The following is a 23,361-nucleotide window of genomic DNA, read 5'->3' as shown; positions in this document are numbered from 1 at the left end:
AATTGATCTTCAACATCTGTAGCCTCCTGCTGGGGAGTAAGATACCTCTCTGCCTTCATCCCCAGTTCCTCAGATAGAGCATCATTACCAGGACCTACAGATTCCTGGCAATCTGCCTCCTCCTCACCGTCTGACTCTAGCAGGTGAGTTATGACATAAGGGATGTGACTGTTTGTGCCAATGTTGTATGTGAGAACTAACACATCCATCTTCATAGTCATATGCTGGAATGCTAATCGTGCTACCCAAAACTCCAGGCTAGGATGGAAAGAATATTCCATAAATAAGTGCTCTTTTCCCCCACTAAATAAGTCCCAAAGTGCTAATAGGTGTTGAAAACTGTACAGCTTCCATCAACTGTCTCTCAGTGAAGAGAAAAATGGTAAAGTTATTCATTTTTGCCCACTAAAATGGAATTTATGATGATATACATCCCTAGAGGCAGCTGATTTATGCCATCCTGATAGATAGACCCAAGTTGCAGTGATCACCCTAGTGCTGCAAAGTGGGTCCACAGTGACCTGTATTCTTACTTGTTCCTTGAACATGCTGCCGTTCAACAGGGCTGAAAAAGCCACCACCTTAATGGTTTTTTTGTAATGGCACTGGACCCCAAATGTGAATTTGTAGTCCTATCTCTGGCTGAAATTGAAGCATCAGCTGCCACAACTGAAGGAAAAAAATGGTACCAAAGCATTCTCTGACTACCTGAACACTCCAGATGCAAAAGTGGAGACCCTAAACTGGGTTGCAGTGCACATATTAAGAAAACTTTGTGAAAACAGGTTTTTATATAACAAGGACACATACTCAAGCACCTTTGAGTGTGGGCTACAACTCAGTTTAGAATCTCTGTTCAAGAAAGCAACAATAAAGTCAAGAAGAATCACCATGACTTTGCAGGCAGAACAACACTCAATCAACTTCTGGATGAAAAGCAGTACAGTTCTTGACCACTGTTAAATATGACTGTGGGTGTTTTGAACAACATTAAAAAGGAATTTAGACATTTTGCTTGCAAATGTTGATACAGTGTTCAGTGTCCAGGACACATCTTTACTTCCATGGAGGGGGGGGATTCTTTGTCAATGTGTACCAAAGTAGAACTAAAACTAAAGTTCTGATCTTCTTCTTCTTCTTCTTCTTCTTCTTCTTCTTCTTCTTCTTCTTCTTCTTCACTTTGTATGTATTCTGGCAAGAAAAAGCAAACTGAGGAACATGGCAGGTTTATATCAAATTCTACCACCCTCAATGGTTTTTGTAATGGTGGCAGAAGCAAATTAACTTTGCAGGAAGAAGCTCTTAAAGCCCAGTGGAAATATGCCAAGAGCTTCTGTTGGACCTCACTAATAAAGCTGGTGCAAGTAAAAACTTGAGGTGATTCTTTCCTTATTATCTAGCCTAACACTGAAACTAAATTATCACCAGCAATTAAAAAGGTGTAAAATAAACAGCCTGCCACCTGCCTTAACAGTCCCCCTTCCCGCTTTCAAACAAGTCAAGGTCTTGGCACAGCTTTCCAAATTGGCAATGGATATTATGTATGCATTTATTCCACAGCTGTTCTTCATTGCACCCAACATAACAAGCTTACCAAAAACTTCACTTTTTTTTCTCCAGGAGCAAATTGCAAGCACTGCCTTTAATGAAATCAGTGGTATGAAGTTAGCAAGTATTAACTGTGACATCTCCAGCCACACTCCAGCTTAATTTGCAATGTTTCAGCTATTTTCCACAGAGTGACATATAAAAACAACACTTCCGGATGAGATTGAAGGTTTATCTGGAGTCCTTTCACACAACACAATTATAGCACTATGGTTCCACTTGAACTGCCATAGTAACATCCCATGGAATCCTGGGATTTGGAGTTTAGCAAAGGGCATTTAGAGTTTTCAGACAGAGGACTTCCTATGGTGCCTTAGCAAACTTACAAATCCCAGGATTCAACAGGATACAGGTGGAATCGTAGTGCTTTGACTGTGTAGTGTGAAAGTGCCCCTAGTCTAGCATTCGGTTGACCAAGCAGCCAAGCAGTGGCCAACAAGAAGCATACAAAGAGAACATGAGTGCAATAACACACATCCTCTAGCTGTACCCCTTAGCAACTTGCAGAAAGGGGCACATTGCTTCTGGTGTTATTGACAGGAATATAAATCAGTTGTCACAAGTATGGAAAATTTTCCTGAAAAAATAGAACCTGAAATTTTTCCAGTGCTCTAAAATAATGTTATCTTATTTAACATGTTTAGTTCCAGCATGTTTAAAGTTATCTGTGGGAACTATTTTTTAAAACTTTTATTTATTTCAGTTCCACAAAGAGTACTAAATCAACAACAACAACAAAATGTTCAAACCTGCTTAGGCTATGAGTTAACAGGAAAACACATATAAGGGGCACTTAGACAATTTTATTGGAATATTTTAATAATGTAAAGAGAATAGCATATGCATCATTTATATTTAACAACAAAAAAAGCTAAATTTGAAAGAATACTACAGCCGGTCTTCTGTATTGGTGGAGGTTTGATTCTGGACCACCACCACCTCTGCAAATACCAAAAAAGACCACAAGACCTGAAGTCCCATTACCATCAATGGACAATGATGTGTACATGGCTGCAGCAGCACGGCTGTGTGCATGTGCCACCACTGGTGGTAATGGGGCAGGACCATCCATTGATAGCCAGCTGTATTTGTTTTAGGATATACACGTAAAGAGAACCATATCTGATATATGTAATGCCAACAGTTTCACTTTCTTTTGGTGAGGTATAACTATAGTACCTGCAATCTAACTCTCTCTCTCTCTCTCTCTCTCTCTCTCTCTCTCTCTCTCTCTCTCTCTGGTCACCTTATTAGTTCCATTTAAAATTGAGAAAAATCGGCTTCAGTACAACTAGTTTAACATTTTATTTCACTGGGATCTTGTAGCATCTTTGAGACTAATTGAAAGAAAGATGCTGGTAGCATAAGCTTTCATAGAGTGAGAGGCTGTGCAGAACATCTCTGTGAGCTGATCGGGGCCACAGCAACCACATGCTGCGGCCCCAATCTGGCTTTTCCAGGGCGCAAAAAGAAGACACAAAAAGCGGTTTCTTTTTGTGTCCTGGAAAGGGCATGATAGCTGTGTCACCATGGCTTTAAGATGCTCCTTTGGTGCTGCGTCATGTGGATGCAGTGCCAGAGGAGTGCTGTGTTGCCACGCGCCATTTGGAATGGTGCACAGCATCACACCACCCTGGGGGCAGAATCGGGCCATGCGTCATGTGGATATCACGCCCTGACTCTGCCCCCAGGCCGGCCTTTATGGCAGGTGTGCAGAGCCCCTGAGTCTACCATGCCTCTAATGAAGTAGACTGATGTCTACAAAAGTTCATGCTATCAGCTTCTCTCTTCTAGTTAGTCTCAAAGGTGCTACAAGATTCCTTTGCACATTTTCCAGATTAACACCACTAGGTCCTTGAATTTTATTTCACTGAAGGACTTGTTTCAGTACAACAGTCAGACACCTGTGGATAAATGGGGGAGGGAGGGAGGTTCCCTCAGTTTTGGAAAACTTTCCACCCCACATCTCTGATGGTGCCTAACTGCCACAGACAGCACAACCCTCCATGAATCTGTTCAGTCAACTTTTAAAGCTGTCCAAAGCTGGCAGCCATCACAAATCCTGTGGCAGCAAATTCCATAGTTCATCTATGTGGTGTGTGAAGAAGTTGTTCTTTTCATGACAGATAAATCACCCACCACTCAGTTTCAGCTATGGGAACTGCAATATTTTGACAGAGGGGGGAAAGCTGCTCCCTTTCACTTTCTCTACCCCATGAATATTTTTATATACTTCTATTATGTCTCCTTCAACTTGGTATTTTTCTAACCTAAAAAGGCCCAGACACTATAATCTCATGTTCCATATGAGGGTTGCTCTTTTCTCCTTGATTATTTCGATTTTGCCCTTTTCCATCTCTCCATTAGAAATTCTTTTGGCTCCTGAGTTGCTCTTCTGCAGACGGATTCAGCAAAACTCACATCCCCACAAGTGAGAATATCTCATAAGTAGAATTCTGTCCCACTGATATTTTAAGAGCTGGGGCATTCATTTTTAAGAAAATGGGAGTTAACTTAAGAAAATGGGAGTTAACTACTTTTGCCATTTAATTTTTGTCCCACTGTCACCACTGATCAGGCAGTTCTTAAAAACATTTTAAAAAAAGCTTTCCCAGAGATATGAGAATGCGGTGAACATGCATACCACAAGTAGCAAAGCCTACAGTAAAAGTCTCTTAAACAAAAGCAAAAACTCTCCGTCTCCAGCTTGAACTAAGGTACCTAAAAAGTAAGAGGGAGAAAGGGAACACCCACATTGTTCAGCTCTTTTTAAAATGCATTTGCCATCTCAGCAGTACAGGTTATTCATGCCATCCTCCTTCAGCTCATTCTTTTGTTCTGATTTTTACCTGCTTGGATATTAAAGGATAATGCAAAGCAAGATTCATCTAAGAAAGGCAGAAGGAGCTTCACTTTAAGCTTTTATGCCTTTTCTCAGGAGAAATATCAGCAGGTATGCTGGGAGACAAACAGACATTCAGGCCTCCTTCACACTCACGTTTTTGCGCTGGATCAGTTCGGATCACATGATCAATTCGACACCGAATAGATGTTCACACTATGCTTGCCACGACTGAAGCTGTCTGTTTTCACATTAAATCTCACATTTAAATTTCTAACCAAATGAAAATGGTGAACGGAGTCAGTACCCAGGAGGGAGAGGTAATGGGCAGAGGGGTGGAACATACCCATCCCATAAGTCTTGCCAAACCACTATTCTTTTTCTCCTCTCAGCACTCATGGTTTTCTGGGGCTCTTTTTGATTCAAATTTCTCACACTGTCAAGGGGTCCCTTTAAATCACCATGCAACTGTTTTCCACTTCTGCCGGTAAATTGGTTCCCTTTTCCCTGTTGGCCAGAGATCAGGGAAGTCGGGAGAGAGTTCCTTGGTGGGGCATGGTGCAGCATTTTTTTTAACTTTGACAGCTTCTGTGCACTGTTGCATTTGTGTGGGTTTGCATGAGGAGCATGGGTGCAATTGGGGGATTTTTCCCTGGCATGCATGGATCCATGGGTGCCATGGAGGGATTCTTCTCTGGCATGCATGGATCCATGGGTGCCATGGGGGGATTCTTCTCTGGCATGCATGGATCCATAGGGGATTCTTTTTCTCTCCCTACTCCCTTCCACCTTTCTAGTTAATTAAAGATGCAGTAGTGAGCACAGAGAGCCAGGTTTGAAAATAGCCCACTTGTCTTCACTTGCACCCAACCTAAGTGCTATAAAGATGGTCTCAAATCCTCAAGTGATTGCCTGCTTTCCCTTGGAGGGCTAAGATAGAAAGCCATCGTGTGTGAAAATACAAGGGACAGTAAAGTCAGATAGCCTAAACAAGGAGAAGACGATTTTGAACTTCTACTCATCAGTGCTCTTTCCCCACAAGTGAAAGAACACACACACCAATGTTATGGCTGGTGACTTAAATAGTAGTAAATGGATAGTAAATAGGTAAACGGGGGGTGGGGTTCAATAAGAGGTTTACAGCTGTACTGAACATACAAACATATATTCCTGGCTAATACAGCTTGACCCCACTTTAACTGTCATGGCTCCATCTTATGGAATCGTGGGATTTGTAGTTTGTTGTGGCACCAGAGCTCTCTGACAGAGAAGGTGAAATATCTCACAAAACTACAAATCACAGAATTTCACAGTATTGAGCCGTGGTAGTTAAAGCAATGTCAAACTGCATTAATTTTATGTTGTAGATGAGTCCTCATTGCAATCTAAGGAAGGTGAAGTGGAATGTGGAAAGCAGCCCCACTGCTAACTGCCAGCAGGGGGAGCATATATGCTACCGACTGTTACCCACTATGGAGGAGACTAGTCTCTCACATATCATGGAAAATACAGATATACCTCATCAACCAAATCATTGTGTTCATGGGCATGACTTCTTTAACAGAAGATTTGATACAACATGCAGAATGACATAGAAAGAACAGAGATAGGTTCCTAAACTACAAAAAAGAAGAGAAGGGCAACATGCTTCAGCAAACTTGTTTCAAAATGAACAACATGCACATGTGAAAGTAAACAACCATGTCAGGTAAGCCTTGAACATGATAGCCATGTTTAAATATTTGAAAGGATGTCATAGTGAAGAAGGAGCAAAGTTGTTTTCTGCTGCTCCAGAGGCTCAGAGCAATAGATGCAAGCTACAGGAAAAGAGATTCCACCTAACATTAGGAGAAATTTCCTGACAGTAAGAGCTGTTTGCCAGTCAAACACACTCCGTTGGAGAGTAGCGGAGTCAACTTCTTTGGAGGTTTTAAACTAGAGGCTGGATTGTCATTTGTCAGGAGTGCTTTGTGTCCTCCTGCATGGTAGGGGGTTGGACTGGATTGCCCTTAGGGTCTCCTTCAATTTATCTGATTCTATGAATAAGAAGACAAAAACATTTTGAACCTTCTAGTGGCCACTTTGAAAACTTCTTCCAAAATGCATCCAGGTTGCCTTTTTCCTTCACCAGCATCTGGTTTTCTTACAGTAACCATTTCAGTGGCCAAATGCATAGACCTATGTTTTTTAAATGTGCTCTGGGAATGGTGAGGAAGGCTTGTCCGCTCTCCCTTTTCTCTCTGTTTTGCTGTTCACATTGTTTGGTAAACGATTCTGAAAAAAGCAGCTGTTTACCTTGCCCATTGTAGACAATCACACAAGACAACAGCAGAATCCCACCCTTTCCATCTCAAGCGTGACTGCACTGTTTATTGCAGAGACACTACTGTGGCCCGACACTGAAAGTATCTGTTTCTCCGGCCCTTCTTCACTATCTTCCCATTGCTAATGCTACTAACAAACGTCCAGAGAAACAGAAGAGAAGGAAGAAAGAGGGGGCTGGGTAGGTGTAAAAAGGAGCTTCTTTCTCAGAGGCTTTGTTAAGTGATTTGCTACTACATAGGATAATAATAATAATAATAATAATAATAATAATAATAATAATATGTTTTATTTATAGACCGCTATTCCACAATGATCATAGCGGTGTACAGTAAAAATCATAATGCAATACAAAATACAAGGTGACAAAGGAGGGAGAAGTCTCGTCCTTCAGGCAGTCCCTGATGTTACTGGGTCTGCCTGATCGCTCCCTCTGAGGCCAAGATGACAGTTGAGGAGGGAGGGGCCTCTTCCTTCAGGCAGTCCCTGATGTTGCTGGGTCTGCCTGATGACTCCCTCTGAGGCCAAGATGACAGTTGAGGAGGGAGGGGCCTCTTCCTTCAGGCAGTCCCTGATGTTGCTGGGTCTGCCTGATCTCTCCCTCTGAGGCCAAGATGACAGTTGAGGAGGGAGGGGCCTCTTCCTTCAGGCAGTCCCTGATGTTGCTGGGTCTGCCTGATCGCTCCCTCTGAGGCCAAGATGTCAGTTTAGGAGGGAGGGGCCTCTTCCTTCAGGCAGTCCCTGATGTTGCTGGGTCTGCCTGATGACTCCCTCTGAGGCCAAGATGACAGTTGAGGAGGGAGGGGCCTCTTCTTTCAGGCAGTCCCTGATGTTGCTGGGTCTGCCTGATCTCTCCCTCTAAAAGTGGTCTGTATTGGGTCAACAGTTTGGGTGTAAAATGCACCATAATCCAGCGATTTTGAGAGAGCTATGTTAATCTGTTTCAGTATAAAAAGAAAAAGCAGTCTTGCGGCATTTTTGTTGTCTGTCTTCAAGTTACCTCTGACTTGTGCACCACTACTCCAAGGCTTTTATCAGCAGGATTTATTCAGAGGTGGTTTGCCACTACCTTTGCTTAAGGCTGAGAGTGTGTGACTTGCCACTAGAAATGGTGCAAAGATTCAAACACTGGCCTCCTGGCATCCTAGTCCAACATTCAAACCACTGCTCCTTACTTGCACTTTTGTTGTACCTTTAAAACAAACCAATTAATTATAGCACAGGTTTCATGGACCACCTCTTCAGATGCACGGAGAACAGCCTCAGCAGACAGAGACACGTTCATTCATACATATGCAGGGCCAGTGTGTGAAACCTAAATAAAAGTGCAAACCATGACAGCTTGGTGAAGGGGTGCCAAGTTCACATTTTAATGGTGGCGCTTAAGAGCTGCTAAGAGATGGTCACAAGTACATCCAAGTACAAATAAGCGTATAAAACATATGGTACTGAAAAGCATTTGTTTAAAACCGGGGGGGGGGGGGGGGACAGATATATATATATATACAGATGTATACAAAGCTGCAGATGGATACAAAAGTTACAATTAGGGGGGAAATTATCCAAATAGTAACATAAAACATGCAACTGTGATGGTAATGAGATACAGGGAAAAGACACTTGCTAACACTGTCATCAACCTTGAAAGGGTTGGTTCAACATAACAATCTGGCTTCTGTAGACAAATGGCAGGTCTGCTAAACTGCTATGCTCTGTCTCTGAAGTGTGATATCAGCATGTAGATACTGCTTTTAGAAAATATAGAGATCTTTTTTGAAGAATATTTTATGTTGTTCACAGAATTGTAATTAACACCAGAGGATCAGTCTGTGTAATGTGCTAAGATGTCACTGCCTCTGTTCAAAACTCTGCTAAAAGACTGAAATTCACAAATATATCCCAATTCAGTTGTCTCACTTTCCAGTGAAATTCCCTTTCCCTTCAAATTCCTTTGTTCCACAACAGCTACTTTGAGATTGGAACAACCCTCAGAGATTGAAACGTGAGGATACTGTTTTTGTGTATTGCCACTTATATCAAATTTGTGACCCTTTACTCTTTGTACTATGAAGAATGCAGAATGGAACTGCTGGCAAAAGACAAGATATATGATACTGAAAGACAAAGGTAAATATACCCCTGATGTTGTGGATGGAATTACTAGGACAGAGATAAGCCAGGGACAGAGAAGAAAATGAGGAAAGTGGGTTGGCATCTGTCTTTTAAAGCCTATGTTTCTATCCAAGTTATGTCGTCTGTTGTAGTTAAGTAGCTGTTTAAAGCTGGGGAGTAGTCTGTAAGCAAGAATAAGTCTGCCACCCAAAGCCCATGAGCTGTTTGTTGTTACCTGTGTTCGAGTTGGCCTCAACTCATGGCAAGTCTGTGGATGAGGTACCTCCAACCCCGCTACCTTGCACTGTTATGCTTAGGTCCTGCTATTCAGGCCTGTGACCTTCCTGACTGAGTCACGCCAACTGGCATATGGACTTCCATGAGAAAATAGTATATTTCTCTAGAATGGGTTGCAGCTTACTGATGATGCTTTTGTGTGGTCTCAACTGGGCACTGCAAGGGACAACCAATGATTTTCTGTCTGCTGATGGTTTGAGTCTGTTCTGCAGTGGATCATTTTAGCTATTAGTTTTCCCTTCCCAATTTCCCTCCTGCCTCATTGAGTGGACAGTGTAGTTAAACAAATGACTGGTGGAACTCCATGAGTTCTGAGTGCCCATCTCCTGGATCTGAACAGATGCCCTAATGTGTCAACTATTTGAGGACAGGAAATTGACAAATGGGAGTTCAAGCCATGTACTCATTTTAAAAGGATGGGCACTTTACACTGCCAGTGTGACTCCAGGGTTCACATTGTCCATCTTCCTGATCATTAGTCTGTCCCACTTCCTGCACAACTGAAGTCCACAAACCCCACAACTGAACACCTTGATAACTTTGTCTGCTGACAAGAAGTTGAACACCCTGGATGGTTCATTATTAAATAAATAATTATTCCTTGATCCTTGCAGAAGCCTCCATCCACCACTTTTATTTAATTTTCACGCCAAGTTGTTTTTCTGAAACCTAGGTGTTAGGTTTCAGAAAAACAACTTGGCATGAAAATGCAGGGCTACTTCCCAATTTAGTAAGGGACTGACTACAATGAAAGAGAAAAAAATGGAATCCAGACACTGGAGATGCAGTCATAGTTTTTTGGGTAGGTCAGATAACTTTGAACAATAGGAATGCTGCAGGTAAACCTTTGGGCTCTTGGTGATAACTTTTAAGATCATTGTTTGCAAGCTGTGTTCCAGGGACTCCTAGGGTTCTTCAAGAGATTGTCAGGGGTTCTACATTTTCAGCAACTTAGATGGGGGTCAGTATTCACAGAGGAAAATTTGTGGACACTTCCCAGCACCATCTAGCTGCACCTACATTACTAGGGCAACAGAGAGCAGTCAACAGAGTCATCTTGACTCAAGTCCTACAAGACTACAAGACAGAGGAACAGATACCCTAATAACAAGGGACTCAACATATAATCACATTTTACCATCTTGCCATTTCATACATTGTAAGAGCAGGTACATTTCCAAGATCACACAAGCTAAAACTTATCGTTGTTCACCTCAGGCCATGTGTAGAGCTTCTGATTTGATGTTTAAAATGTGTGTATACCAGGAACACTCATTATTTGTGGTAAAGATACTTTTTAATGATCTCACTTTTCTATGAATTTTTCGTTTTAGTTCCAGTGAATTCAGTAGGATTTACTTTCAACTGAGCCAGACTATAACAGTAAGTATCTACATGGTTCTGATAATAAGTAAAATCCTGACCAATCTCAAGTGGCATGGCTGCACTACATTACTAGGACAGGTCAGAACTGTTGTTTTTAAATACATTGATCAAGGCAAAGAAGTATATAGTTTTGCCTAACAAACCTGTTAAGTGATTGGGAACTTTACAAGAAAGGCTGAATGTTCTTCAATGATTCTAGACTTAGAATATAATATGAACCAGACCGTGGGGGAAATTGATAGGTATGGACTGTTTTTTGTTTTCTAGACAGTTTGGAATTCAACTCCCTTAATCCTTCATCCTTGTCCATGGTGGGTAGAGATGACTGGAGTCAAAGTCCGAAAAACCCCTCCCAAAGTCAAGGGCTCCCTCTCTCCATATTAAAGTCTGCAACTTGTAGCCACATCTAGACCTCACAGCATTATGACTTTAGGTTATTATTTCTTTCAAGCAACTATCTCTAAATTTCTATTAAGTTGAGTTTTAGGAAGGGAAATCAGAAGGAGTTTTTATAGTTTGAATGTGGACACATGGAATGTGAGCTGCAAGCTGGCAGAAGGTAAAAACATCTTGTGCTCTTTGGCACCTGATGCATGATTAGTAGGAGTCAATTTACTTCCACCAGTTCTGTTTGTACACCTGTAAGCAAACACTTATTACAAGCGTGCCATGAGCGCACTTGCTATATATAGTTAAATAAATCCTATAGTGTTGCTCTCAATTTTACACCATTTAGAAAAGAAGGAGTGCACAATGCTGTCTTACAGCCCAATTCTATACTTGCCAACTTGGAACTACCTAATCCTTCTGTATACTCAATGAAACTGAATTTCCATTTAGTGTGTTTAGGACTGCAGCCTTGAGTGATGTCTCCCTTTTTTACACTGCCTTCAAATAGCATTGCAGGACAATGGCACGTTGCAGACCGCCGGATTGCAGCGGTCTGCTGCCGCCGCCGCTTGCACTGTCCGGGAGCCGCAGCCTTTAAACGGCGCAGCTCCCAGACGCTGCCAAGAAGGAGCGCGGAAATCGCGCTCCTTCTCAGGCCCCGGAAGAGGCGCCGCAAAGCACAAGGGGCACATTTGCGGCGTCATTTCTGGGACGACACGTGCGGACGCAACACATCTAGCACGTAAAGATGGCGGCGCCCATGTGTATAGGGCACCGCCATCTTTATGCCCCCGTTACGTGCTAGGGGTGAGGCCAGTATGGACGCTAGATCCTCGGCCAACCCCTAGCACGTGACAGGGCGTATTAAGGGCCCGTCTATAATGCGCCAATATTTGCTTTAAAGAGAGGTACAGGTTTGACACATGTCACAGTTCAAAATTTAAGTTTGTGAAAACTTCAAAAAGAAATAACATTAATTTCTACAAGAACACAACAGTTGCTTCTAGGCTCAGAGCCAATTCCATGTGCCCTGTTCACATCATAAGATAATCACTCTCCTGAAAAGGCTAAGAAAAGGACCTTCTATCTTCATTAGCTCCAAAAGTCATAAAAATAATCTTTCAGCTATCTCAAAAACCCATTGACTATATTAGGAGCGTGTACTCCTCTACAGTTCATGTTGAGGCTGGAGTTTCACCACATCAGGTCAATAATCCATGTTTTCAAAAAATAGTCACGAAAGACGCATTAACATAAGCTGTGCATTAAGGCACAATTATTTATACACAGGGCAGTAATGGCTTGTCTTAGTTCTCGTGAAATTCTATTTTCAGAAAAACTAGCATTCGAAAGATATATAATACTAATAGACATAGCAACAAGGATAACCAAAGAACACATTCTTTTTCTGATGCCAATACAGATTGTACAACAATAAGAAATACACTGGTCAACAAGTTTAGCTAGCAACAATATAGAATAACATGGCACTGCAAGAGTTCTGTTTTCCAGGCATATTTTTTATCTACAAACACCAGAAGTCTGTTTTGCATATAACTTTCCACAGGACTGGAATTCAGAGAAATCCCACTTAAGTCAGTAGAATACACAAGTAATTTGGAATCTGAAAAGGAATTTCTTTGTCAGGTGAAAGAACCACTGCACCTGAAATTCTCTTTCATAAACAACAATGTAAAGATGTGGATGTCATGATCTGCCTTGCTTTGATGGCCCAAGGATTTTTTAATCCCTTCTTGTTTTTTGTTTTGTTTAGTTTTTTCTAAAGCCAACCCCAACTGCTTTAGATTCTGACAAGGATAGTCACTAACAATACATCATTGCTAGGAAAATCTATTTTCCTCTCCAGTTAGTGTGAGTATTGCAATTTTGCTGAGTGGAAACAAGGAGGTCAGGGTGGGGCAGAGTGGTATATGATACCATTTTGGTGGTGGTGTGTGCTTTCAAGTTGTTTCCAACTTATGCTGACCCTAACATAAACCTATAATAAGGTTTTCTTGGCAAGTTATTCCAAGGTGGTTTGCCTTCCTGCTGAGAGTGTGACTTGCCCAAGGTCACCTTGGGTTTCATAGCCAAGGTTGGATTTGAACCCTGGTCTCCAGAGTTGTAGTCTAACACTCAAGCCACTATGCCAGGCTGGCTCTATATGAAGTCTGCTAATTAAAAAGTCTGGGCCTTGGAGCTTGAGAACCCTGGATTCACTACACTATACTAATGGTATACCGTGGTGGCATCAAATAACAGCAGTGCCACACAGACAGCCGAATGGTGGCAAGCACAACATTAAACCTTTCCAAACTGCTGGGGCCTAGTTTTGCTTAACTCTGATGCTAGTCATCTATCCAGCTATATCTCAAGACCTGAGCTTGGGAAAGGTTTCCTTTTTATTCTCTCTCTCTCTTTTTGTCTTCTGATAACTAGCAGAATTCCTCAGACCATCCTGGCTGAGGGATTCTGGGATTTGGTGCGGAAAAAAAGTTTCCCATGCTTTACTCCACATATATCAGTGTATTTGCATTTTGAGTGGATGTGGCCGCTCTCTTCCTCTCTCCATCCCAGAGGAAATCTGATAGCAAAGATGAATCTGTGCCCAAGCATTTTTTTGCAGGAACACAACAAACACCACCCTGACGAGAAGGAGTTTCTTGCCTTGCTTTATTCCAACTCCTTAAAAAACAGTGAGATGAGAAATCTTTATTCCTAGACATTTGCCCTAGGTGCTGCAGGACCTTTTTATCAATACAATAGCCCAACATTAACTAGACTGACTAGACACAAGGAAATGAATCAAGACTTGTGTGTGCAAGTCTTGAATGTTAATGGCTGGGTGCTTTACTTGAGAACAAACATGAATAATTGTTAGGAGGTGACCTTAAAAAGGCACTCAGATTGAATATGCAGCTAACTTTAGAATGTGTAACTAATGCACCCACTGGGAGGGGGGGATCAAAATTTTTACCCAGCTCATTTACACAATCCTGCCACTTCAAAATAGGGATAATCAGCGTTTGTATTCTAGGAGCTGCTCTAGACAGTGATCCAAAGAACTGAAGTATAGTTTGCAGAATAACCTACCCACTTTTCCAGTATGGATGTCAACCTTCAACTTTAAAAAAAAAGGGGAGGGGGAGCCTCCTTCTCTCAGTTATGTCTGTAGCAGCTCAAAATGCAGAAAACTGCATAATCAGCATCATGGAAGGAAAGACATTACAGTGGGCCCTTGGTATCCAGTAAGGTTTGGCTCCAACAAAATCTATGAAGGCTCAAGTCTCATTATACACAGTGGCATATTAAAATGGTGTCCCTTACAGAAAATGGCAAAATCAAACTTTGCTTTTTAGAATTTTATTTTACTGAATATTTTCATACCATACATGAATGAATTGGTGGATGCAGAGTTCATGGATACTGAGTGCTGAGTGTACTGACCAAGGCATCCTTTCCTAAATTTCTGGGATTAAAAGCACAAAAGCAGGGCAAATTTGGGAATTTGTCTGAAAAGCGTTTGTTTTCACTTGTAAAGCTCTGACCAGCATGGGGGGTCAGGAACCTAGCCAGAATTTGAGATGTTCCCCCATGCATGTCCCATCATCCTGAGAGGCTAGGTTGGTGAGTACATGAGAGAGGACTTTCACTGGAGCATCACCTCAGCTGCAGAAATCCCTCCCAAGCAAAGTCAGGGTGGCTCCATCCCTCCCAGATATCAGGCAGGTGAGCAAAACTACACTATTATATCTTGCATTTGAAGTTTTTAAAGTATTTTATTTCACATCCCTTTGGAGGGCCTGGTGAACAAAAAGGAAAAGAAAAATATTAATAAATAATGTTAATAAATACATGTAATTTCAACATCGTCTGACAAGAAAGGTTTGACAGTTATGAAGGAGACATGCAGAAACCATGGGAGATCTGTTTCTCCAGCCATTTTATTCCCTTTATATTCAGGTTTTACCATACTTGATCAAAACTTGACAGAGTTTGGGAGAAGACAAAGAAAATGAAGGTGAACACCAGCTCTGGCCCATGTGAATAACTAGCCAATACTGCTTTTAAAGGAGCTCCATGCAGTGTTCTAAATAGCTACATTCCTGACTTGCAAAGAATCCAGACAGAAAAGTGTTTGTAAAATTGAGAACTGCTGGCTTCCTCTCATTAACATACGTATATAGATAGGCTTCTACAAATCGCTTCACTGAGCTGATATACAATCCTAGTGTTGTCTACTCAGAAGCAAATCTCTTGAAGTTCTGTGGATTTACTCAAACATAATTGTGTATGGGCAACTTTCATGTACAACATATAACATTTAACATTGTTTTAACAAATCAGATCAACAGATAAATTGGGCTAGACAGGATGGTGTTTACATGTCTTTCTTTACTTCAGTTTTTGTTCCTTCAGTAAATTTCAGCAAACTACTGGACATCAGCAGTACTCCTCACACATCTTCCTTTTAACTTCTCTTATTTTCCCCCTGGTTTGTTCCTAATGCATACTTCATGCTGAGATAAACATTGCAGCTATCCTATGAATAAGGGATTACAAAAAGGCTGTATTTTAGAAAACAAGAAAAGCCTCAGTACCTAACTCTTTCTGTTCAGGACAATAGAAATAGCTACTGAAATCTACAGCCAGGTGCACTGTCATTTTAATGCCGACTTGTCTTTGAATTCATGAACAATTTTTGCCATTGCCAATAGAAACTAAGCCTGACCCAACAGCAAAAGACAGTCAAGTGCAGAGGCAGTCTCTGCGATGAAAGAACAGGGACAAAAATGAAGCAATGCTGTGATCCAGTCAATAGTGGCCAAACATATTACTGCTCAGTTTACAATGCCAGTCAAGGCATTAGTTTTGTCAAGAAAGTTGGTGCTGAAAAAAATATTTTTAAAACGTGAGTGATATGTATACTTCCCTCCATACAACCAAAGAAAAATATTATTAAGTGGTCTTCCAACCCCAGCAATTCTCAAATGGTCTGGAAAAAATATTTAAGAACTGCTGACTTAGAGTTTAGTTATTTGCAGAAACTTCAAAATAATCCACAATATCAGTATTTGGAAACCAGAGGAAGAGCATTTCATCTTCTGGCATATTTTGCTTCTGTCCCAAATCTTGCCATTCTTCAACAAATGGCTTTTAAAGGGAAGACACAAGTGTGAAACAGCAAAATTAGATTTATTTATTTTTTTGTTACGAGTTTTTAGAATTGAATAGAGCATGGCATAGGGGTATGAACCCAGAGCCTATGGCTCTGGGTTCAATTCCCACCTTGGTCATTAATAATAATAATAATAATAATAATAATAATAATTTATTTATATACTGCTTTTCCAAAAGATCAAAGCGGTTTACATAGAGTTTAAAACCAATTACAAAACACATCATAAAACAGATAAAACCAAGATCACTAAATACAATATACAAATCTAAAAACAATCATTCAATCAATCAATCAAACAATAGGGTGAGGTAAAGAGTCAATGAGATCAGAGTACATGACTTCATTTTCCAGGGGGGAAGCCCATTGGGTAGCTTTGGGCAAGTCACACTTTCTCAGCCCCAAGGGAAGCAGTGACAAACCCGCCCTGAAGAAATTTGCCAAGAAAACCCCATGCTTTAGGATCACCATAAGGTGGAAATGACTTGAAAGCACACAACAACAAAAGGAGCAATGGTTTCTTGTACCACTACAGGAAGTGGACATTAACATATCAAAACTTCAATACTGTCATGGTCCCAATTGCTTATCTTAATCCTCACAGAGAACCACAGGACATGCTCCAAAAGTGGTAACAGCTTCTTTGTAGTGCATTCGCTGTCCCTTACCAGCTGACCTTATCCTCTTTTCCAAAAGCCATTCAGTTCACAGTGGCCACAGAGCATGCTATTTTGCGGTCTTTCTCCACCTGCTATCTTTAGGAGTTTGGGTTGGGGGGAATGTTTGTTTATTCCTTTGGCTTGGTACTTCTGCAAACTCTGGTGTTGCTCCAAGCCCCCTCATGCTTTTTTTGGACATGGAAGCTGTCATATGTGAAGAATGGACTCAGAAAATGAGTTTTCTGTTAGTATTCAAAGACACAGCGGTGTTAGCCTGTTTCAGCATTTAAAAAGATACAGAGGAACTGTGTGGCATCTTTCAGACTAAGCAAAAGACATTTCTGGCATGAGTTTTCCAAAACTCCAATCCACTTGCATCTGTCGAGGTGGACGGAAGTCCACAAAAGCATATGCTAGAAATTTATTTTTCTCAGTTACTACACGATTCTTTTGATAGTGAGTCTGGTCATGCTTACCATAGCAAACCCACAACACATCCGCTGGTCCATATAAGGATGCCCTTGATGTCCAAGTAGCAGATCCATGGAGGGCTCTTGCAGGGGCAAAGGGAGTGACAGGAGGCCTAGCGTTGGAAACGCAGGGCCAGCCTGGAGAGGGGATCCAGCACAGTAAGACCATCACAGTACGTATCACACTTTTGTAATATGTAAGACTATCATGGGCTTTGGGTGTTGCCTATTGAATACTGTTGAGCCTCATTTTTCCCTTTCCTGTGCCCACATATATTTATATACCTGGTTACTAAGACAAATAAATGTTCATGTATTTGACTAGTCCACAAAAACAGATGGCAACAGATGGGTTAATATTGAAGATTTTGGTCAAACAAGCCAGACTTTTCTAGGTAAGAAAATAAGAATCCTACCAGGATCAATGATCTATCAAATCCAACTTCCTCTCTCTCAAAGTGGCCAGCTTAAAAGTCACCAGATATTGTTACTACTATAGAAAAAAGAAGGTGCAGGTATATCTTATTTAACAAAGTCTATTTGTTCCTGGGCATTACTTCTTTAAAAGAAAATTTTGTACTACAGGCAGAAATGACATAGAATGAGAGGGGGAAATTCCTACATCACAAAAAAGAAGAGCAGTTCAACATGTTTCAGCAAGTCTTTTATTCAAAATTAACAATACGCACATGTAAAATGGAACAAATGAGTCAGGGAAGCCTTGCATAAGTAAATGGAAACATTCTGAACCTTCTAGAGAGGTGAAGACTTCTTCCAAAATGAATCCAGGGATGACCTTTTCTTCCACCAGCCTCCACTTTTCTTATGATTTCCATTTTGATGGCTAAACTTCTAGGTTGTTGTGTTTTTTTTAACATGCTGTGGGTCACTTTCTCTTTGTCTTTCTGTTTTGTTGTTCATATATGTTCAGTAAGGGATCTGGAGGCAGCTGCTGTTTACTACATCTGGTGTAGGCAGACACATAAAGCTACAGTGAGACTGGCTAGAGAAAAATCCCAAACTTTCCCAGCTTAAGCATTACTGAATTGTTTACCACAGACATAGTCCTGCAACACAGTGAATGAAAGGGGAAGTTGGGTGGGCATATCAAAACTTTGTGAAACGGAGCTTCTTTGTCAAAGGCTTTGTTAACTGAGGTATGATTGCATATATTCTCTTGGGATTCCCTGTCCACCAAGGATGCATAACTAGTACAATGTCCCTTAAACAGGATTGGAAAGGGGAAACAGTCAGGGCGGAAGGCCTCATGAAAATCACTGCCTTCGATCCTGTATCTGTCCACACAAGGAATGGTGCTCACAATCTCAAGAGGGAGATGTTGAGAGAGACTCCATCCTCTTTCTCCTATGTAAGTGGCCTCCACTGCACTGGATGGAAAACTGAAGGAAGTCTTGTTTCCTGACAGACTGACAAATGAGTCATAGCAGGCATATGCAAAGTAGAATCCCATAGATCTTGTTGGTTTGCAACTGCCAGCCATCCTCACATCAGTTATTATGGCTGGGGCTGCTGGAAACTGCAGTCCAATGACATCTGGAGGATCAAATTTGGCCCACGTTAGGCTATAAGGTAGGAGTGAAGAACCTGTTGGCTTCCAGATGTTGCTGGACTGCAAATCTAATCACCCCAATCCATCACCATGGGGGCTGATGAACAGTGGAGTCCAGTAACTTCTACAAGACACAGGTTTTCCACCCCTGCTCTAAGGTGAAAGGCTCTCACTCATGCTTTCATCCAAAACCTTCTTCACAATGCCTCCTAGAGACACACATCAGGCAGCTGGCAGGGAATAGCTCCCATGCAAGCTCCCAAGTTCTCTAGCTACACCAGACATTTAATGTAACAGAGACCAAAGTGGCAAACAAACTTCAGTAGTTGTTTCCTAGAGCATTTGGGGGGGGGGGTGTGATTATACAGAAATATTGTTGAGCCACCACCCCCTCTATACACATAGCTCCTCTCACCCAACCTTCCCTTTCAGAAAATGACTGTTGTTGTTATCCTTCAATTCTTAGGTTTTTCTTGGCAAGATTTATACAGAGAAAATTTCCTTTTGCCTTCCTCAAAGGCACCCTACATTTTGAACTAATCAACAGGCATCAACAAGCCTTCCTCTGAGGCTGAGAGAGCATGACTTGTCCAAAGTCATTCAGTGGGTTTCCATGGCTTGAGTGAAGATTCAAACCCTGATCTCCCAGGCTCCTAGTCCAACATTACTCCACTTTAATGAAGTCTACAGTTCACAAGGAGGATACTGTGGCATAGTGGTTTGATGCTGGACTGTGGAGACCTGGGTTCCAATCCTGACTCAGCCATGAAACCCACAGGGTGACCTTGGGCAAGTCACAATCTTTCAGCCACAGGGGAAGGCAATGGCAAACCCCCTCTGAACAAATCTTGCCAAGGAAACCCCATGATAAGTTTGCCATAAATCAGAAACGACTTGAAGATGCACAACAACACTAACAGTAAATAAGATGAGCAGTCCAAGTCTTTCCCTATTAAAGTTGTGTGCCTTTAAGTCATTTCTGCCTTATGGCAAGCCTAAGGAAAGCCCATCACAGGGTTTTCTTGGCAACATTTGTTCAGAGGAGGTTTGTCCTTGCCTTCCCGAGGCTGTAGAGACTCTATCACAGGGGTTTCTGAGGCTGAGAGTGTGTGACTTGCCTAAGGCCATCCAGTGGGTTTCCATAGCCGAGCGAGGATCCAAACCCTGGTCTCCTGAGTTATAGTTCAATGCTCAAATCACTACACCACACTGGCTCTCTTACTCAAAAGCAGCCCCCCTTGAATACAAGGGGAATTACTCCCAAAGCAAATGTCGGCATGACTGCAGCCTCAAATAAACATTTGCCGAATGCACACCACCACCAACAACAATCCCACTGGTTGCAAATATATAAAGCGCACTCATGAGACGCAACAGGAAGAGATCGAGAAACACGATAGCCTTTCTTTTAGTCTTTGCCTCAAGGCACAGAAATAACTTGCTGAAGGACAGAGCCTCACAGCTTCATTTGTTTTGCTGCTTCTTTCTGTCCCCCCCCTTCTCCTTCCCATGATTTACAACTCCCCCACACACCCCACACCCCCAAAAAATGTGGCCATTGGACACAATCCTGCAGACCTTACATGCTAATCCTGACTGAAGCGGGAACATTTTGTCCCTCTGAAGTCTGCTTACCAATAAATCTCACCGCTCTGAAAGGAGGCTCCAAAGTTGAGTCTACAGATGTGGCCAGAGATCAGTCACTGGAGGAGTCCAACTGGACACACCCATGCGCTTCGGCCAAATGGCTGGAAAAGTCCTGCTATGTCCCCAGAGGGAACAAGGAGACGACAATCCTCACGTTACACTCCACCAATGAGTCCTAGAAACACAAGCTGCATATCTTTCCTCCCACATGTCTATTTTCCCTAGTGGGCCATTCACCCAGGGTGACCGGAAATCCTCCTTTTCCAAGACATCTCCCCCATTTCCACTTTCTGTCCAGGAGGAATTCCAACATCCCCTCCATTTTGCACATGGCTAAGAAGCATGGATTTACATTTCTATGAGTGTTTTGAGCTTTGATGTGGTCATGTCCTCCCTTTTTCTCAAATGCCCCACATTTTGTGGTGCTTTGTCCTCCTTTGTGGTTAGGACATCTGCTCAACCTGCATTCATTCCACTTCCAAAAACACAGAGATGTACTTGGGCATATCATTTTAAGGAGCTGACCTCCACAGAATCCTACAAGAGATGGAAGGCACCCCCAAAGGTCATCCAGTCCAACCTGCCCTTCTGCCATGCAGGAATACAGAGAATCCCAGACCTGGAAAGGACCCCCCCCCCCCCGGCCATTCAATCTAACCCTCTTTCTGCCATGCAGGAATGCATAGGGTCCAGGATGTGGGCATACCATTTTAGGGAGCTGACCCAGTCCCCATCTGAGATTTCCATTGGTTGAGAATGGGCCACTCTGCGTCTCCTAAAAACGATCAACCTCACAAGACTGTTGGGCACATTGTTTAAAAGGGGAAACAACCCTATACTCCCTGTTGTAGTGTACCTTCAAGTCATCCTAAGGTGAACCTATCTTGGGTTTTTTTGGCAAGGTTGGTTCAGAGGAGGTTTGGTCTTTGCTTTCCCCTGAGGCTGTGATGGGTTTTCCTTGGGGTTGCCAGATGTCGGAAATGACTTGAAGGCACACAACAACAACTTTAATAGACAAAAACTTGGACTGCTTATCTTATTTACTGGTATTGTTGTTGTGCATCTTCAAGTCATTTTTGACTTATGGCAAACTTATCATGGGGGTTCTTGGCAAGGTTTGTTCAGAGGGGGTTTGCCATTGCCTTCCCCTGAGGCTGAGAGAGTGTCACCCTATGGGTTTCCATGGCTGAGTCAGGATTGGAACCCTGGTCTCCAGAGTCACAGTCCAACGCTCAAAGCAAAGAATGGAGCCAAACCTCTCCAAAAATGTGCCCAGGTTTTGGACTGTCTGATGTGTTCAGAGGGTGAGCCCAAAGGGCTTAAGGCAGATGGGTTTCGCCTGTTTAGAGAAGGATCCGAAGACTGGGCTGCTGATTTCTCTCCAACGCCTCCCTTGAGGATCGCCCTCCAAACACACCAAAAGGGATCAGGCTCCGAAACCTGTGGGGAGAAGGAGGCAGGGATGGAGGGAGCAGCCCAAAGGAGGACAAAAAATGTTGGACACTCCAGAAAGAAAGAAGACATGCCCAAACCAAAGCTCAAAACACTCATATAAATTGGCAAATCTCCGTCCTGCTCCAAATGGAGGACGTTCTGGGATTCTTCCTGGGCAGAAGGTGGGAATGAAGGGCATGTCCTGGAAAAGGAGGACGCCTCACCCTAGGATGCCCCCCCCCGCCCACATCCCTGCATGGCAGGAGGAAGGTTAGACTGAATGGCCCTTTCAGCTCTGGGGGTCTCTGTATTCCTGCAACATGGCAGAAGGGAGGGTGGGGCTGGATGGCCTTTGGGGTCCCTTCCAGCTCTTGGGGGATTCTGCGGGGCAAGTTTTGGCGTGACAGCAACCACCGGATCCAAATTGGGGAAAGCTGGGAGGGAAGGATTGGGGTAGAGAAAAAAGGAAGGAAGGAAGGAAGGCATTCAATGGGGGCTAACAGTCTGCTTCTCCTCCTCGAAATGGAAACCTATCCATCGACAGAGCATCGAACTGAGATTCCTGGCTCTGGAGACTTGGGTTCGAATCCTGCGCTCAGCCCTGGAAGCAGCCACACTCTCTCAGCCTCTCTGGACAAATCCCCGCTTCAAGAACACGACTTGAAGGCAAACAACAACAAAAACCACCACAATAACAGCAAAGCCCTACCCCAAAATCCAAGGGGATCTTTTTGTGGATGATGGGTGTTAGCATCCTCAGGACAGAGAGGCTCCGCGCAGCACCTTTTCCTTCCAAAGCGGTATCACTTTGTTTAAATATATTTAATTGTATTATGTCATCCCCACTTTCATTCATTCTGCCTGGGCCCCTTCGCAGAGCAACTAGGGACGAGGGAAAGAAACTTCTCCCCTGCCCAGAATAATCATCATAATCACCATAACAATAAAGCCCACCAGTTGCTCACTTTCCAGCCCAGCAAGCAGACCCCAGCCTTGGAGGGAAGCACAAACTGCAAAGGGAAGCCCCTCTCCATGCAATGAAACTCCAGAGTTGCAAGCGCTGCGTGCAAAGAAAGCAAACAGCAGCAGCGCTTTCCTAACCTGAGAGGCTGCTTCCAAGGAACCGCCTGCCGCCAGGGTTCTTCTGCAGCGCGCGCGCTCTGCCTCGCGCTCACACAGCCCGGCTGCCTGCCACTCAAGGAGGCACGAGGATAGCGAAAGCCTTTTTTCCCCGGGACGCCCAACTCTTTTGAGCCAACCCCCTTGCCGTAGCCTTTGGGATGTACCACTCTCTATTTTAAAAAACCACCCACACACCCCGAAAGGAAGAACAAGAGTTTCTCATCGCGTGAAGACTTCTCGTCGTTGCCTCCTAAACAACAGGCAAGATCCGGAAGGGAGACAATTCTTGCTTTCTTTATACATCCGCCCCTATTTTGGGGTTA

At 42.8% G+C, this 23,361-nt stretch overlaps 1 protein-coding gene across 2 annotated transcripts in view; it reads right to left on the bottom strand.

Moving 5' to 3' along the window:
* Positions 1 to 23,096, bottom strand: part of LOC149314349 (tetraspanin-4) — a 771,146-nt gene extending 748,050 nt beyond the window's left edge. Inside the window, exon 1 of one of the 2 annotated variants that reach the window (XM_089520921.1) lies at positions 23,018 to 23,096. The gene's annotated coding sequence lies outside the window, so the exon portion shown is untranslated. The remainder of the gene's footprint in view (positions 1 to 23,017) is intronic. The other variant, XM_089520920.1, reaches the window with a different exon arrangement.
* Between the last annotated feature and the right edge of the window lie 265 nt (positions 23,097 to 23,361).

This window comes from Sceloporus occidentalis, unplaced genomic scaffold (genome assembly GCF_023333645.1).
Source record: "Sceloporus occidentalis isolate IW3139 unplaced genomic scaffold, rSceOcc1.0.p SCAF_4, whole genome shotgun sequence".
In the NCBI taxonomy this organism is placed as follows: Eukaryota; Metazoa; Chordata; class Lepidosauria; order Squamata; family Phrynosomatidae; genus Sceloporus; species Sceloporus occidentalis.
Note: the sequence above shows the minus strand (reverse complement) of the source record. Positions and strands in the feature narration are given on the sequence as shown.